This window comes from Schistocerca americana, chromosome 2 (genome assembly GCF_021461395.2).
Source record: "Schistocerca americana isolate TAMUIC-IGC-003095 chromosome 2, iqSchAmer2.1, whole genome shotgun sequence".
Lineage (NCBI taxonomy): Eukaryota > Metazoa > Arthropoda > Insecta > Orthoptera > Acrididae > Schistocerca > Schistocerca americana.
This window is the reverse complement of record NC_060120.1, coordinates 882,189,654-882,209,171: the sequence shown is the minus strand read 5'-3', so window position 1 is coordinate 882,209,171 and position 19,518 is coordinate 882,189,654.

Here is a 19,518-nt window from a genome sequence, read left to right as displayed (position 1 = left end):
TTACGATGACGACCGTGTTTACGAGTGTGGCTGTAGTGCACTGTTGTGGTTTGGTCTAGCTGTCGCAGTGTCCGCATGTAGCGCTTGCTGCTATTGTTATTCTGCATTCGTCTCTGCACGCAGACCAACTGTAGTCCACCGTGTTACCAGACGTCTGTGATAGTGTAGTGTTGTAGGAACTTTGACCATGGTGTATTCGAACTCTGAAAAGGCGGAGATGATACTCATCTATGGCGAGTGTCGACGAAATGCAGCTGAAGCCTGCAGGGTGTATACAGAACGGTACCCGAACAGAGAGCATCAGACGTGCAGCACATTTCAAAACATCTACCGCCCACTGTATGCAACAGGCATAGTCGTAGCACGCAAACGGGTCCGTAACAGGCCCGTCACAGGAGAAGCGGGTGCAGTTGGTGTGTTAGCTGCTGTTTCCATGAAACCACACATGAGTACGCGGGACATTGCGAGAGCCGGTGGACTGAGTCAAAGTAGTGTCATGCGCATACTGCATCGTCACCGCTTTCACCCGTTTCATGTGTCGCTACATCAGCAATTACATGGTGACGACTTTAATCATCGAGTGCAATTCTGTCAATGGGCATTAACAGAGAATGCGTTGCAGTTCTACCTGTTTACCGATGAAGCGGGTTTCACAAACCACGGGGCAGTGAATCTACGGAACATGCATTACTGGTCCGTGGACAATCCTCGCTGGCTCAGACAGGTAGAGCGACATCGACCGTGGACTGTAAATGTATGGTGCGTAATCATTGGCGACCACCTCATTGGTCCTCAATTCATTGCAGGGGCCCAAACAGTTGCAACATACATCGTGTTTTTACAGAATGATCTGCCAACGTTGCTCGAAAATGTCCCACTGGAAAAGCGTCGACGTATGTGGTACCAGCGTGATGGTGCACCTGCACATTCCGCAATTAACATTAGGCTGACCCTTGACAGGATGTTCGACGGGCGTTTCATAGGACGTGGAGGACGCATAAATTGGCCAGCCCGTTCTCCTGATCTTACACCTCTGGAATTTTTTCTGTGGGGTACGTTAAAGGAGAATGTGTACCGTGATGTGCCTACAACCCCAGAGGATATGAAACAACGTATTGTGGCAGCCTGCGGCGACATTACACCAAATATACTGCGGCGTGTACGACATTCATTACGCCAGAGATTGCAATTGTGTGCAGCAAATGATGGCCATCACATTGAACGTCTATTGGCCTGACATGTCGGGACACACTCTTTTATTCCATTCCGTAATTGAAAACAGAAACCACGTGTGTACGTGTACCTCAACCCTCATGGTAATGTACATGTGCGTCAGTGAAAAAGGCCAATAAAAAGGTGTTAGCATGTGGACGTAATGTGCTGTTCCAGTCTCTTCTGTACCTAAGGTCCATCACCGTCCCCTTTGGATCCCTACGTAATTCGATGCTCTCCGATACACACGATCTAACAGCGGAGGAGTGGTACTCAAGCGTCAACATTAGGTTACAATATGTCCGGATGTAATTAACATTTTACAATGCAACAAACGGTACTGATTACGTATTTGTTTATATGTTCAGATGTCCTAACAAAACTAACGGGGTTCCATTTAAAAAAACGTAGGTTTGTGTTAATAAACATACTTCCGTGCATTTTTGTATAGTTTGTATTAACCAATTACACTAGCCCCTCTCCTCACGTTCGGTCTGTGGAATCGATTCGTCAGTATTGGATGTGGTTTACGAAATATATCCAGCGGAAATGTTAGGTGACTCACCCCGTATATCAACGTTTACACAATTCATAGACAGCTGGCACACATGACTTACCTCCCTTAGGTTACCTTGACGATTGTGACGTCCGGAAGGTCATACAGCCAAAAGCTACATAATGAAAAAGCATTGGATAAATCTGATAAAGCAGACCCAGTACTAGATAGGACAACTGGCAGGGAAAAGGAAAAGTGAAAGGAAACTGAAGGAGAAAATACATGTTCCTGTAAATGTTACAAGCATTATCGTAAGGCTTGTGTTAAAATTTTTGTATGGTGCATCTATAGCACTTACTCTACTATTGTGTTTGCATGTTTCGTCAGAAAATTTTGTTTCATAATGTCACCATGAGGCAAAATGTTAGCTGCTTCGAAGTTACGACTTAATATTCATTGTTTTCTTTTTAGATCCCTAGCGTACTAGTCACTGGCAGTTTTTTAAAATTCATTGTTTTAAAGCTTGACTTCGAATGTGTAGTTAGTTTCGATGTAGTCGCTCGATTTTAGAAATAAATTCTCGAAAGGTTTCTTTTAAACACAGTTCTCTTCAGGTTTGACACGGTGCTCTTCACTGAAAAATTTCCATTTCTTGTCTTCTTAGAAACTTTGGTACGTCATAGAGTCAGCTTTAATACTAATGTTATTCCTTAACACATTCATTCAATTTCAGGAGAGATCGCTTGTACATGTTGCACACAAATATCTCAGGAACTCTAAGTGGAGCAGTAAAAATAGCCGATCTGAAAACATGATTTCCGATTCAGGCGATGAATGAAAAAGGAAGGAAGGAAGTCTAGCTTTTAAAGAAATTGGGAGTGCCTTCTCAAAGGAATGCTCCCGCCATTAACACTAAAAGATTTAGGAAAATTCGGTAAAAGATCTACAGGATGTCCCAGCTATCTTGTCCACCCAAAATATCTGTGGAACAATAACAGCTATTGGAAAACGACTTTCACCGGTATCAATGTAGGGCTGGGCCCATGAATGTACATATTTGGAAACATTCTAAAACGAAAGCATATGCGTTTTTTAACACAAACTTACGTTTTTTTAAATGGACCTCCTATATTTTTTCTTCAGCAATCCGTAGCATGACAAAGCACATACACAATGGCGTTGATTGCATCGCAATATTCCCTTTACATCCCGAGATATTAAGACGCGAAGTTGACGCTTGAAACACCCGACATGCGCTGCTAGCGCACGTCCTGAGGCTCAGGCGTGAACCCCATGCTGCCCGTAATCGCGATGTGATTGACATGCGTAATCACACTTCCATATTTATCAAGAGGTCAGAAACGAATAATACGGTCTGCTGCCATCCTGCATTAACGTCGTACATTCCAGCAGGTATTTATCCCATAGGCTAGGAGTGATGCGGTTCTGTAACATATCTGTGTACCGCAACGTTAGTCACAAAGTTAACTTCGCTTATCGTTAATCCGTTACTAAAAGGGTAATGCCGTTCGACGTTAAAACTTTACTTTACTGTAGATCTAGCGCAAGTGACAGTTAATCATTCACTCGTAATAGTAAAATTCATGTTGATGGTTTTAGTGAAACGAGCAAGTGGACTAAAAGTTTTACCGTTGTTTAGGTAAAAATGTTTTTATTTGGGAAGTTCAGGTAGGACATAGAAGATGAATGAAAACATGTTTAACCAATTAGTTTAATTATCACATAATTATCAATGTTATGTTTATCTAATGCGTTAAATGACAAATTGTTGCAAACAAATGTTTCTTAACAGCACTGGGTAAAATGACCCTTTTTAGAAACTTCCACTGTGATACCAGCGCTACATACTAAACATAACGTTCACATCTCATGCTCAAGTGATGCCCATTGGCTTGCATACATAGGGTCACTCTGCGGATGAAGAATGCCCTACTTCGTGCTACTGTTTCCTCTTTGATGGCTGTACAAGCATCAATAATGCGTTGCTTCATGTCCTCTGGTGTTGTTGGTTCATGTTGGTATACAGCATCCTTCACTGCTCCCCAAAGAAAATAATCCAGCGGTGTAAGGTCCGGAGATCGGGCAGGCTACCTAACTGGGCCACCTCGTCCAATCCACCTACCAGGGAACTTAGGTTTAGAAGTCGTCGTGCTCGTAAGGCGTTATGTGCAGGGCATCCTTCATGCTGATACCACATGACCATTCTCCGGTTCAGAGGTACGGTGTCCAAGAGAGCAGGAAGATTGTGTCGTATAACTCTGGAGTATTGTCTGCCATTTTGGATGCCATTTACAAAGAAAGGTCCGATAATGGTATCTCCAATAATCCCACACCAAACATTAACTTTCCACGGGCGTTGATGCTCTACATGACGGAGCCATTTTGGATTGTCTGCGGACCAATAATGCATATTACTCATATTGACAATTCCTTTGTTGGAGAATGATGCCTCGTCGGTAAAGAGAACATCTGCAAAAAAATTTGGATTAGTCAGAAGTTTTTGCTGAGCCCACCGACAAAATGTTACCCTATTGCGGAAGTCATTTCCATGAAGATCCTGGTGTGAATGAACATGGTAAGGATGAAATTTATGACGTTTAACAATACGCTGTGCACTTGATTTCGACACACCAACTTCACGTCCAATTTGACGTGTGCTGATTTGAGGATTCACAGCTATGGTAGCGAGCACAGCAACTTCAGCACGTTCATCTGTGCGTGTTCTAGGACGATGTAGAGGTCTTGGATTTATGCTTCCCGTTTCACGTAGACGAGATGTGAGACGACCAAACATCCGGCGCGAAGGCGATGGCTTGTCAGGGAATCGTCTTCTGTACAGTCATTCTGCCTGAACAGGATTTCGTCCACCTACAACAGGGTACAGTACAGGTATGTAGAGTAGGGAGAAAACAGACATATTAACTTAATAATCATAATGTTCGCTAACAGTACTATCAACAAACAAGCAATCTCATAACGTATTTCCCGTCAACGTACATTCTCCATAGATCAGCACCATTTCTACCATATCTTCATGTGTGTACATTATACTGTACAGTATAAGTTCCACAACACAATGTTTATTCACAATGTGTACTACCTCCGTGCCGTCACTAGATTACTCTGATGCACGACTACACTGGCAAGCCGTGTACTGCACGCCAAAGCAACAACAAATGGGATGCCTCGGAGGGTGGTGGAGTACAGGAGTTTGCATGGGTCGCAAATCATAAACAAGGCGAAGTAGTAACTGTGGCAGTAGTGGGAACTACGTTGGACACTTGACTAGGTAGAGCCAGGCCCTGCGCGACAGGCACAATGGAACGCATTAGATAAACCTTATTTTGGGTGTGCAGGATAAATAAGACAACCTGACGGGTGTACACCGATCGGTACTGGTTCATATTGTGTACGTAGCTACGTAAAACGTGCAAGAGGGAAACCATTATGTGTTTATGAGAGTTGATGGCAGCAGACCGTATTATTCGTTTCGGACCTCTCGATAAGTATGGAGGTATGATTACACATGTCAATCACATCGCGATTACGGGCAGCATGGGGTCACGCCTGAGCCTCAGGACGTGCGCTAGCAGCGCATGTCGGGTGTTTCAAGCGTCAACTTCGCGTCTCAATATCTTGGGATGTAATGGGAATATTGCGATGCAATCAACGCCATTGTGTATGTGCTTTGTCATGCTATGGATTGCTGAAGAAAAAATATAGGAGGTCCACTTAAAAAAACATAAGTTTGTGTTGAAAAACACATATGCTTTCGTTTTAGAATGTTTCCAAATATGTACATTCATGGGCCCCAGCCCGACATTGATACCGGTGAAAGTCGTTTTCCAATGGCTGTTATTGTTCCAGAGATATTTTGGGTGGACAAGATAGCTGGGACACCCTGTATATTTGGATGGTCGAACTGGCATTTGGACCTCGGTCTCACTACAATATCGTCTGCTTTTTTTCAAAATGCGGGGAGCTAATAATATCACTAAATCGGTCTCTTGTTCTAACAGAAGTCATAACGTCAGATTGTTGCAACCACCGTCTTTACTACTATCTTGAAAACTGTACAGCTTTCAACAGTTAAGTAGGTTTCCATGATTCAAACTGTAAGATTTCTAGACGCAGGCCAGAAACTTTTCTCGTGATAAATTCCGCTTTATGTTCATTTAGTTATGTTATGACAACTACAAATGCCATCAACTTCTTCCGTAGCCGAATCGTAATCGGCACGGTATTTCAGCGTTTTCAGGCATGGGACATGTCATTCTCCAATAATACTAAAAAAACTGAGTAAAGTATTCGTTGATAGAATCTGAAACGTGTCATGCGACATTCTCATAGAATCACTGACCAAAAAATGGTTAGCGTCACCTTTTGAGGTCAGATGAGTAGCTGCTTGAATAAAGAAGAAGCGGCATCATCAAGGTCCATCTAATCGCAGTCATGGCTGGAAGGACATGCTGTAGGCAGTAGTCGGAGAGTAGAAACAGGAGGCCTAATGCTTAATCCGTGATTGGTGTTTACGTCGCAAATGACACTGGAAATTTGAAAATTTGTGTTGAGTTACTATGGGACAAAAACTGCTGTGATCATCGGCCCATAGGCTTACACACTACTTAAACTAACTTACGCTAAGGACGATGAATTCACCTCAGACCATTCGGCAACTCCGCGCGGCAATAAATTACTTAAATCAATTCAAAGATAAAAAAGCACTTTTTTAAATTCTGTTAGGACAGCAACCTCCATATTTCTTAGTCGATTTAATGTCATTTTACACGATACATCAACAGTTTCCCCATCCTTACAAGTATCGAGGTTCGATGCAAACGGCCGGAGCATTATGGCCATTGACTGTATGATGGAGTTCCAACCAATGTAAACGAAACGGAAATTAAAAGACGCTAGTTATCCGAAGAGAACAGTTCCCATTTGACCACATGAGATAGCCGTCCATATTTGGTAATTGCATTGTTTTGTGAAATAATTCCTGGAAAATACCGGAATTCTTCTGACTTATAGCTCATAGTCCCCATTCTCTACATCCTGTACATTGACTTACTGTTATACATTCCAAAATAGAGTATATTATTATGGTAAATAATATTATTGGTGAAATTCCCTGTTTTTTATTACTTTATTTTGTAACTAAACGTGCTGATATAACTTGCGTTTTATTCAACCCATTTCTGAGTATCTAAATACATAGTTCATGATTTTGTGGCACAGAATAAGACCTTCAATCGATATTAAAAATTACGCTACCATCATTCATCAGACCTCCTTGCCAATGTTATTCGGGTGCCTCAAAAAAGTCTTGACTTCTACTAATTTACAAATGAAGATATCTGAGTCTTTCCAAATTATACGATTTATGATTAGCCGTAACGTACGACTGTCGCAAAATTATTTATAGAAATGTAATCCTAACACAACTCATTCGCGTTTACAGCAATACTGAATACCAGTGCGCACATTAAATACATCGCAAAGTTGTAGACCACGCGATTTCAGGTCGTAGTTAACTAGCACAAATAGTTATGGAAATTTGAAAGGAAATATAAAAGTAATAATTCAGTGGCAGAATTTTAAATACATTGTTATACAAACTGAGCTATGTCCAAGTAGAACAGCTGTTTGGCTAGAAAGGAGGATAAATAACCAGGAATTTCTTCCTTGTGAAGGCCACAAAACAGAAATATGAAATGGTGTTATAACTGCCATCCGTAACAAAATCGCTGTATAGAAAACATATAAACATACTCTACAGAAAGTTTAATGGAGGTGAACACTACTGATTATATGAACAACGTAAAATATTTCTTTTTATAAGAGGAATCGTTCGGCTTTGCAACTATACGATAGTGTATTACCCTGAAATGCAAAATTCTGACCCGAGACTAGTCTGCAATTTTACACCACCTGGATAGTTTCTTCTCTTCTATAAGAAGAAATAATGGACGAAGTTGTATCAAATACTGTTCTCTAAATCCGCTTCCCGCCCTTCTCTCTGTCTCTAAAAGAAACCAAACACAACTGCATATACCGGATGGTTATAGTTAAACTTTCTCTACTTAACACGTTATAAAACGGAAACTAAACTTGGTAGTAAACTACCAAACTTGGTAGCCTTAATGTCAATGGCATGGGGAAGAAAAATAACGCAGAATCAATTCAGCTCAAACACTTTTAATCTGTTGCTATGGCACATAATACCATTACGTACCGGTACCATTACTGCTACAAAAGGAGGCCAATATGGCTCCCAGCAATGTCCAGAAGAGTCTGAAAGCAGAGGATTACATTTTCCACAGCAGAAAGAAGTACGAAGCACATCCAAAGGTATGCTGGCTACCTCTCTTGATATGCTGCACTTCAGATCACCACATGTGTGGAAGTTCACCTGGTAAACCTCGTCCTTCAGGTAGCCCCACAACCAGAAATCACAGGGAATGACATGAGGTGATCGTGTCGGCCAAGCATTTGGAAACGATCAGCTGACAATTTGATACTTTTCTAATGTGTTTCGGAGAGTGGGATGAACTTCACGAGCGATGTGCGGGGAGGGGGGGGGGGGTCCCAGCTTGTATGAAAACTGTTGAGTTCAATGCGTGTCTCTCCTGTAGATCGGGTATGACGCACTGGCGAAGCATATCGCAGAAACGTTCGCCAGTCGCACTTCACATCTTTGGTCCTTGAGCGCCAACCTGTTCAAAAAAGAATGGGCGAACGATGAAAGTAGCCGTGAAGCCACACCATACGCTGACATGTTCATGACACTGAGGAACTTCACGCACAGTGACGACCTCCACACTTGGCAAGTTCTGTGTGTTTACCTCGCCCGTCAGAGAAAAATGAACTCCGTCTGCCCAGGGCAAATACTCGTCAACTTCAATCCTTGAGAGAGAGTGGAGAGTGAAGTCAACACGTCGTTATGCGTCCTGTGGTACAAGCTACTGTACGATTTGGATCTCGTACGGATACCATTTGAGAATGGATCGAAGCACCTTCCGTACAGTGGGCCACGGGATGTTCAACTGTCGTGACACAGCACGCGCACTGCCCGCCGATCGGGAATTGGGCGCAGTGTTGTGTGCCATAGCTACAGCCATTTCATCGACCACTTCTGCATCTACATAGATACTCCGCAATCCACCATGCGGTGCGTGGCGGAGGGGACCACTTTGGTGGAACCAGTCGTCGGCCTATTTCCGGAGCGACGCCAACTTCTCCAGTTGATTCGAACTTCTTAATCATGCTCCGCAGAGCAGGTGAAGAAAGAGGACTCTTCCGTAATTTCTACAGCCGGCGATACTCTCGAAGTGCAGCTACAGCATTACTATTGTTTTGATAATAGAGCTTCACCAATAATGCCATGCTCCTTTTGTCCAAGTTCATGTTGACACGTCAACAAGTGCACTGCGACTGGTCAGTTATTCGAGACTATGAACTACGATGACTGATCACTGCACCTGGCGCCCATGGTTGGAACTGGACGGTGACGATGTGACGCAAGGAAATCGTGCACCCCATACTCTGGACATTAATGCTACCAAGTCTGGTGAGGTGTGGGTTATAAGGACACACCGAAATCACAATATTAATCCGTTGTAGTTGCCACTTTATTCAATCATAGAGTATTATCATATCACAACTACAATAATAAAGGCGACTGCCTTATAAAGCCAGATCACTCGGATAAATGACGAACAAATTTCTTTAACAAGACCCATAAAAACTTAAAAATTGAAGATAACTAGTTAAACTAACTCAGATAAACTTCATTACTTAGATGGAACTAATATCCACACGATTCCTATCAGAACTCTAATTAATTCCAATCAGATAAAGAATACATTAAGTGACACATCTTACAGATCTTGTAAGATTTGGCTAGCCAACTTTCCTAAATAAAACACTTTTCCTGAAAGCTTTATTACAATAAACTCAATTCCATGAGTAAGGAGGTGCTTTAATTTGACCAGACGAATTTTCAAGTTTACGTACCTCAGTAGATTAATCAACAATGTTGTTAAAATCATTACTACTAGAACACGACCCCATATGACAATAGCCCCTAAAATGAGGCCGCTTCAATACTGCATGTGAATAAGTGATAGACGCGAGCACACCAAAGGATTTTAATCAGTGCAAGAGATTCACGAGACAGAAAATGAAATAGAAATGTGCTCAACTTCTGCACTGCAATTGAACTTCAGACACCATAACTCTTCACGGGAAGGATTGAGTCACAAGACAGTAACAACATAACCCGGGAGGTAAAAGGGGAGGCGGAGCAGGGTCTTAAATATCACTCTGTCACCGTGGTACTCTGCTCCCAGTTTGCTCGCGTCGACCACTGGCAATTATCTGCAACACAAAACACATCAGCGGCGGACAATATTCTGAGGCATGACATACACAAGCTTGTCTAGAGAACAGGTGATCAATAATTTCAATTAAATCAGCCTCCGTGAGTTACTTGGCCAGTCACGGCCCTTAAAATGTGATTAACCAATTCGCAAAAGGACTTCTAAAATAATGTCCTAAAGTTAAAATGACAAGAATTATCTCGGTACACGTTTAAACTTCATGTTGTAGGCAGTAGTCGGAAAGTAGAAACAGGAGGCCTAATGCTTAATCCGTGATTGGTGTTTACTTCACAAATGACACTGGAAATTTGAAAATTTGTGTTGAGTTACTATGGGACAAAAACTGCTGTGATCATCGGCCCATAGGCTTACACACTACTTAAACTAACTTACGCTAAGGACGATGCATTCACCTCAGACCATTCGGCAACTCCGCGCGGCAACAAATTACATAAATCAATTCAAAGATAAAAAAGCACTTTTTTTAAATTCTGTTAGCACAGCAACCTCCATATTTCTTAGTCGATTTAATGTCATTTTACACGATGCATCAACAGTTTCCCCATCCTTACAATTATCGAGGTTCGAGGCAAAAGGCCGGTGCATTATGGCCTCCAACCAATGTAAACGAAACGGAAATCAAAAAACGCTAGTTATCTGAAGAGAACAGTTCACATTTGACCACATGAGATAGACGTCCGTCTTTTCCACTAGAATGGAAAAAAAATGTCTCGGCATGGCTTGGAACGCCAGATACCGACTTACGCACTACTCGTTGCACTTCTAGCTACGTATTTAGCCATGCTTCATGTCGGTTAGTTGGACGTAGCCACACTTCCTTAACTGCCGTCAGGCATCAAGACACGACACCGAGTTGCGTGATAAACAACTACAACAATTCCAAATAGTTTTTAGTACACTGTCATGTTCAGATAAGATGCACGCAACCCACCGAAGCAACTCGACGACTCCAATTCATTCGGCCTGTGTAGCTTTTAACAGACTCGAATGAACTTGTCCTTCCAGCCTCTAGGAAAACCAAACCACCATGGGCAATGGCTCGGCGTTACACGATTCAAAACGCCGTAGCGGCTGGCCACGCTTCTTCGTCGTACCGACTCGGCCTCTCCATGTGCTGCCTGAGAAGATGAAAATGAGAATCTATGCCAACTTGCGCCAGAAACGCACCAGGTCATCTGGTACTCTTACGGAAATTAGTTCTCGCGTAATAACGTGTTAAATAGGGAAACTTACTTATAACCACCCGGTGTGTTGTAAAATCCATACTAAACGGATAAATGTTGGTCAATGGCAGTTCATGAACGCAACACAAAAAGTACATGTGGCAAGGGCTGTAAACAACGAATAGCGCCTTGTTCGTCTGTTTGTAATAGAATTTCGTGATCTTAAAGGTATTACCATAGAAGGACGTTGTTGAAGCAATGTAACGAGAAATTCACTCTGTGATCAAGAGTATCCGAACACCTGTCAGTGGACATTAATATGGGGTGTGTCAACCTTTCGCCTTTATGACGGCTTAGATTCTAATAAGAACACTTTTAAAGAGGTGACCGTGAACAGTTCTGCACTTGGCGTCTTCTTAAGTGCAAAGGGAGGATCGCGCCCTAACCACCAAAAAACACCATCGTATCGTAAAATCACCATATCGTAAAATCATCATATCTCTCTTATTCTTACCTGTTGGCTTTAATCATGATGGCAGGTAACATTACCCAGGTATTCGCCAAACCCAAACCATTCCATCGGGTAGCCACAGAGTGTAGCGTGATTCATCACTCCAAATCATTCGTTACTAGTCATGCACTGTCCAGCGATGTTATTCTTTACATCACCTCAAACGTCGCTTACGACTGACTACAGAAATATGTGGCTTATGGCCGGCCGCGGTGGCCGTGCGGTTCTAGGCGCTTCAGTCCGGAACCGCGGGACCGCTGCGGTCGCAGGTTCGAATCCTGCCTCGGGCATGGATGTGTGTGATGTCCTTAGCTTAGTCAGGTTTAAGTAGTTCTAAGTTCTAGAGGACTGATGACCTAAGATGTTAAGTCCCATAGTGCTGAGAGCCATTTGAACCATTTTTTGTGGCTTATGAGGAACAGATCGACGACTGACTATTATTTTTAACTCCTTATGAGGCATCATTGTGCAAGCTGGACTGATGGTAACACTTTGCCACTCTTTCCGCCGAGTTCACGCGATTTTTTACAGGCACTTTCCGCAGTGCTCGACGGTCCTTGTCCGTACATATTTAAGGTCTGTCTGGTCTTGGTGTATCTGTGGATGTTCTTTCGCGTCTCCATTTCATAAGCACATCACCAACTGTCTACATGGATAGCCGTAGAAGGGTTTAAATGTCCCTGACGTATTTGTTACTCTGGTTATATCCAAAGACTAGTCCACGGTCGAAGCCACTGAGGTCTCCTGCCCCCAACTTATTCTGCTGTTAATCCTTCTCTACTGACAACATACTCTGAAGTGCCAAGGGAACTGGTATAGGCATGCGTATCCAAATACAGAGATATGTAAACAGGCAGAATACGGCGCTGGGTCGGAAACGCCTGTATAAGACAACAAGTCTCTGGCGCAGTGGTTAGATAGGTTACTGCAGCTAAAATGGCAGGTTATCAAGATTTAAGTGAGTTTGAACGTGGTGTTATAGTCGGCACTCGAGTGGTGGGGCACAGCATCTCCGAGGGATTTTCTCGTACGACCATTTCCCGAGTGTGCCGCGAGTATTAGGAATCCGGTAAAACATCATACCTCCGACATCGCTGCGGCCGGAAAAGGATCCTGCAAGAACGGGACCGACGACGACTGAAGAGAATCGTTCAACGTGACAGTAGTGCAACCCTCCCGCAAACTGCTGTAGATTTCAATGCTGGACCATGATCAAGTGCGAACCATTCAACGAAACATAATCGATATGGGTTTACAGAGCCGAAGGCCCACTCGTGCATTCTTGATGGCTGCACGAGACAAAACTTTACGCCTCGTTTGGGCCCGTCAACACCGACATTAGACTGTCGATGACTGGAAACATGTTGCCTGGTCAGACGAGTTTCGTTTCAAATTGTATAGAGTGGATGGATGTGTACGGTTATGGAGACAGCCTCATCAATCCATGGACCCAGCGTATCAGCAGTGGATTGTTCAAGCTGTGGAATCTCTGTAATGGTGTAGGAAGCGTGCAGTTGGAGTGATATGAGACTCCGGATAGGCCTAGTTACGACTCTGACAAATTGACAGGTACGTAAGCATCCTGTCTGATCAACTGCATCCATTCATGTCCATTGTGCATTCCGACGGACCTGGGTAATTCCAGCAGGAAAATGCGACGCATCACACGTCCAGAAATATTACAGAGTGGCTACAGAAACACTCTTCTGGGTTTAACCAATAATGTCCTGCGCCTTTTGTCCAGGCTTTGTTGACACGTCAGCAAGTGCACTGCGACTGGTCAGGTGTGTGAGACTATGAATCACGATGACTGATCACGGCACCTGTTGGCCATGGTTGGAACTGGACAGTGGCCACCAAACGCGCCAGACGTGAACATTATTGAGCATACCTGGGATGCCTTGCAACGTGATGTTCAGAAAAGATCTCCACGTCCTCGCACTCTTTCGGATTAAGGACAGCCCTAAAGGATTCATGGTGTCAGTTCCGTCCAGCACTACTTCAGACATTAGTCGAGTCCATGCCACGTCGTGTTGCGGCACTTCTGCGTTCTCGCGGGGACGCTACATGATGCTGTGCAGATGTACTAGTTTCTTTGGCTCTTCAGTGTGAGTCTCCCCGACTCCTTTTATACTGGTAAGCCTGCCGCCCGTGACATCTAGCGGTCAATTTCTCATTACATAGGGGTGTCCGGATGCTTTTGATCAGTTAGTGTAGTCGTATGTGCTGGGGACACTCTTTACAAATTATTTCTATAACGTTCCTCCAGCATGGTATGCTTTACAGCTTACGTTACAAAAATGTCTGCCTCATCTAGTGCTCTTTCAAGACGATTTTAACCAGTAAAATGACAAATGAACACCAACGCATTAACGAAAGAGCTCTTGAAAATCTGTCTTTGCTGCCTGAGAGAGTTTATACAACTATTCACGCTTGCTGAGCTTTTATCTGTGCGAGATAAAACAATGCGCCTGCCTTTTCAAACAGAACATACAGGACATCATCAAGATTAGGAGGTCGATATGAAAACCACGGCTTGCATTTTGCGTTAGCGTTGTAATTGCGGTGCTTGAGAGGACATTGCGACACGATCGCCAAACTGGTGACGTTATGACGTCGAGGGATATGATGAGGAAGTGGAATTGTAGCGACGAGGTAGGGGTAGGGATGGCGGATGGCAGTCAATCTATCTAGAGTACTGGCTTGCTGTGAGGTATCGGTGTCAATAAAGCGTGGAAGAGGGCTGTGCCTTATCTTTACGACGGGAGCGTGGGGTGCATCGCAGTATCGTCGAAAGCGCGCGCACGCATCCCCCCTTATACGCACACACACACACACACACACACACACAAACACACACACACGCACATACAGCCAGTTACGCAAACGTGCACGCGCGCAGTAAAACAACGCAGAGGAAGGGAGACATGCGGAATAATGTACTGGAGACATATTTATTCGATTGATGCGGGTACGCCTACCATAGCTGAAGAACGTTTTCCTACGGCTAATTCTGTCACTCTTCTCTCTGTAGTCTCGAATGGCGTCTTCTACCAAGTATTGGAATTTTACAGCTTTCACACATAAATATTGTCGTGTTAGATTGGAGACGGCTACAAAAGTAATAAATTCGGTTATCATTCGTGACTGAAAGATTTTAAAAAGTTAATTGAGGTGTTTTGTCTTTTTTGGGCTGTAAATCTTAAGTTACGACATAGCTTATACTTTTCTGTGACTAACGAACTGATCACATATTTATATCCTTTTTATATTAACAGAACGACGTACACGAATCTTTTCTAGCATATCGTGTCCTGTGACTCTCGTAAATGCTCACCAAAGAAAATGTTGACCAGTTGCAGCATATCCGCAGTAAGATTCCACAGTGATCCAAGAAATATTTATTTCATTATACATCCCATCGCGCACCACAAAGGTGTATTAATCAGGTAATTAATTTCAATCAACCTCCAGACCTAAGTAAATCATGTATATCACATAATCCGTCACACTGGGCACATAGGTGGTGCAGGCACACTAATCAGCCACACAAGCTTCGTCACAGAAACAAAAATAAGTGTGAGTATACTTCGTGACTCTAAAGTGTCATCATGTAGGGCGTAATGATGTCCATGGTACTAAATCTTTTTTTTTTTTATTTTGAAGGAAAACAGTCTTGGCTGCGAAAATTATTGTTTAACGATGCGTTTCGCCATTTTAGGGAATAATCAGATTTTTTTCGCTATGCTGTGAAATAAACATACGTCGAGACAGCGCTAAACAGGGCGTGCACCATCGATGCACACATAACGGCAAGAGCGGCGGGAGCACTAGAACCACCCTAGAAAATCTGATGATTCCCTAAAAAGGCGAAAAGCGTCATTAACAAATTATTTTAGCAACCAAGACTATTTTTCTTCAAAACGATCTGTACACCGTTGCTGTGCCAGCCAGCCTGAATTAATGGGAAAATTTTCATTTTTGATTTTGTGACAAAGCCTCTATGAGTGATTAATATGACTGCACAATCTAAATACCCAATGGCATGAATCAGTGAGGTCTGAAGCTGGCCATCGTTGGCCGAAATTAATTAACTGCTTTCGTCCGTGACTGGATTTGTAAAACAAAACCTATAAGAACACGGTTGACTGAATGGCTGGTGTTTCCGTTTCTTTACTGTCAAGTGTAGCAAGTATACAGGAGAACTAAAGTTAGTTTTGTATTATGTTTTTTAATAACCTCATATTTATAGGAATCGTACGCTGTGGTACGTGTTTGGGAAAGTCTTGAGGGAAGGAAGTGGATTGTCGAGTAAAAATTGGAAGTGGATTGTCGAATAAAAAAATATAATATGCTACTTGGAGAAGACGCACTGCCGTTCATTTCTTCATAAGGAACAGAGTTACAAGAAAGGTAATCATGCTGGTTAAAATAACTCTGTCAGCTAAACAACACTTGCTTGATAATTTCAATTTATTTTTCTTCTTGAGAAAATGTTATTTAGGGTAGTCAAGACAAAACGCACACCTTGTGTAGTCCAAAAGCAGCGGTTCATTGTATGGTGAGTTACAATAGGTTCCTTTCATCGCGAATTTGATGGGGAAAACCTGTTAATGAACGTGGGTGGATCACATTTTCTTATTTTCATTCCAATGAATGTGACATCTGCTTTTCGTACAACTTGTTTTGTGTTGGCGCTCCACATTAGATTATTGCCGATGGTTAGTCCCAGGTATTTTACCGACGTTTCTGCTTCCAGTTGTACATCGCAAAGATGTAATTCAAAATTTTGCACCTTTTCATGTGTTGTATGTCACATTTACTAACACTGGGGAGCAACCATCAGTCTCTGACTTCAACGTGGACTTCATACCATTATTGCTGCATGTCGCTACAATTATCAGACTTCGGGATTTCCTCATATACAACAGATTCATTCGTAAACAGTCTCATGGAGCAAACAAACGGAAACAGAAAGAAAATGTACACCAGCTATTAAGTCAACCCTGTTCTTATGGTTTCATCAAATGAAGCAGTTGTCGGAAATTTTTTTTCAGTTTTTTATAAATCCAGCGACGAACGACAGAAGTTAATTAATTTCGGCCAACAATTGCCAACTTGAGATCTTACTATATACGCTACAAGTCGACATCATTAAGGGCACTGTAACACTTTCTTCTGCTACTCTATGAATCACTTTTACATCGACATGAGGAGTTCCGGCTGCTAGGAAGTCCTGAAGTCTACTACAAAACTTGTCCGGTCTTCCGTAAGTCTGCGTTTATTAGGTGTCACTACCGAACCGTACTGAAAGTTCATGAAGCAGAAATATGTTTCGAGAGACACGAGCACAAACAATGTTCAAATGTGAGACTGCCTCAGCTTTGCTGCTTATCAAGGAAGAGGCTATTTTATTTCGTCCTCCGATTGAGCCACTTGGACTTCGACCTTACTATGGTGAATATTTCGTCATTCGTTTTAGACCTGTAGAAGTTCAGCACATACGGCAGCACTGCACTCTGACACTTAAGTCCACATGTGGTAGAGTTCGCCACAGTTGCCATGGCAACGGCGCGCGGCAGTAGGTCTCCCACGTATGCATCCATTCGTGTTCATCGTATCGTATCCAGAAAATTGTCCGTAACCTGTTTCTAAGCCAGTTCGAAGTTTAATACTGGGTTTTAATCCAATATTTAAAAACAAACATTTAACTTGAGCCATTAATGTCCTGTGTTTGTTCCAATAATTAAAACAAACTGTCCACAGACCGAAAGATATTTAGAACCGCCATATAATTTAATATTTTTTTTATTTTAGCACGCAGCTTGAGGTGCCAATTATTGACCTCTTCCGTATCAATAACAGCTAATATTTAGAATGAGATTTTCACTCTGCAGCGGACTGCGGTCTGGTATGAAACTTCCTGGCAGATTAAACCTGTGTGCCGGACCGAGACTCGATCTCGTCCCGGTTCGAGTCTCGGTCCGGCACACAGTTTTAATCTGCCAGGAATTTTCAGCTAATATTTAGTCAGTGGGTTGTTTCATGTGGATTTTCTCGGTTTATCACAGCGACCTAACCGATTCCATATGTAAGGAGCGGAGTTTCAACCAAACTTCCGCTACAAAATAATGGTGTGGAACGACACGTAATAGTAATAAGTACTTAAGTAACAAGCAGTTCTTATTTCAGCGGTTTGTTGGATGCTTACAAAAGATTCGTTAGCCTCCTGCGGGTATATGGAACATTCCATAGACACATGCCGTTAGGTACTTTATGTGAACACAAAAGCTGGTGACACTGCACAGCGGGTAACACAATGAGCAGGGCGTAGAAATTCAGGATAAGCCGTCCAGACGAATCAGCTAGTGTCTAAAAAATGAATAAAAATGAGAAAAATTTACTAATGAAGACTAATCACTTATATCAGTCACTTACGAGAGTTTGCTCCCCAGATTGTTTTCATCAAACAAAAAACGTGCTGTGAGTAATTTGGGTGCAATAGAACAAGAAGAAGAGTGCACTTCGGCCCTTATGTCTGGAAAATAACGAAGAAACGCAGAAGTATCTTAGTAAAAGAAAAGATATTGTTCACAAATAGATGATTGCCCAGTAATTCTATTACTTTCAACTTAATAATTATAAATATTGCTGCACCATCTTCAATAATACTATCTATAAAGCCACTACGTACCTTTTTTGTGAGTCAAATATAACAAAAAATCAGAGAATGTCATAACAATTCTACGATACAGTCACCTCTTACAACTTGGAATCTTATACCGGTTATTCGAGGTCACAGACGTTTGTATGACAGATGGCAGTTTGCATTCACTTATTTCAAGAGGGTAATACGCGGGTTAACAGAAAGTCTCCCGTAAACGAACTGAAGATGAAGAAATTGTACTCGCTACGACTGCTGCATTCTGTCACGCGTGTAGCACTACTAGGACTACAGGCGTGTTCCGGTCTGGGGCTCGCTGTACTGGTCTTACAGCCATTGACCTGTGACGTTACCTGACTTATGTGAACTGCGATCAGAGAAGTCATTCTGTTAAGGTAACTGAAATAAACTACCTACCTAAATTAGGTAAGACCAACTGCCTTGCCGCTGTAGTGACACAGGTTCTCGTCAGGTCACTGAAGTTAAGCGCTGTTGGGCTCGGCTAACACTTGATCGGCCGAGTGCTGCTGGCAACTGGGCTGCACTCACACCCAAACCTCCAGATGTCACACACTCACATCTGTACCAAGCGTTGTATTTCGATGGAGTATCAGCGAAAACTCCGATTTAGTTCGTACTATGTGCTATCGTCCTGCAGAACGGGCGTAAACGCTAACTAAAAGTAACATCAGAACTACCAGAGCACAAAAAATCTATGAGTTATTAATACGTATTGCCTCCGTGCGTGAGTTGTAGAGCGTTAAATGGACATATCAATCTCTCTCTCACTCTTTTTTTTTTTTTTTTTTTTTTTTTTTTTTTTTTGCTATATTATGGGTGAAAATGTTATACGGGACAACATGTTTATGACATCTAAAAGGGCCGTTTGGAGTTTACAGCAGTCTGGTTTTGCTTTGTTTCTTTAAAGCAGTATATTTATAGAGTACATTTGTAGTTTCATAGAATATACAATGAGAACAGAAAAATAAAACAATTACATCGGAAGTAATAATAAACACATAATAAAACTAATAGCAGTAATAATAAAC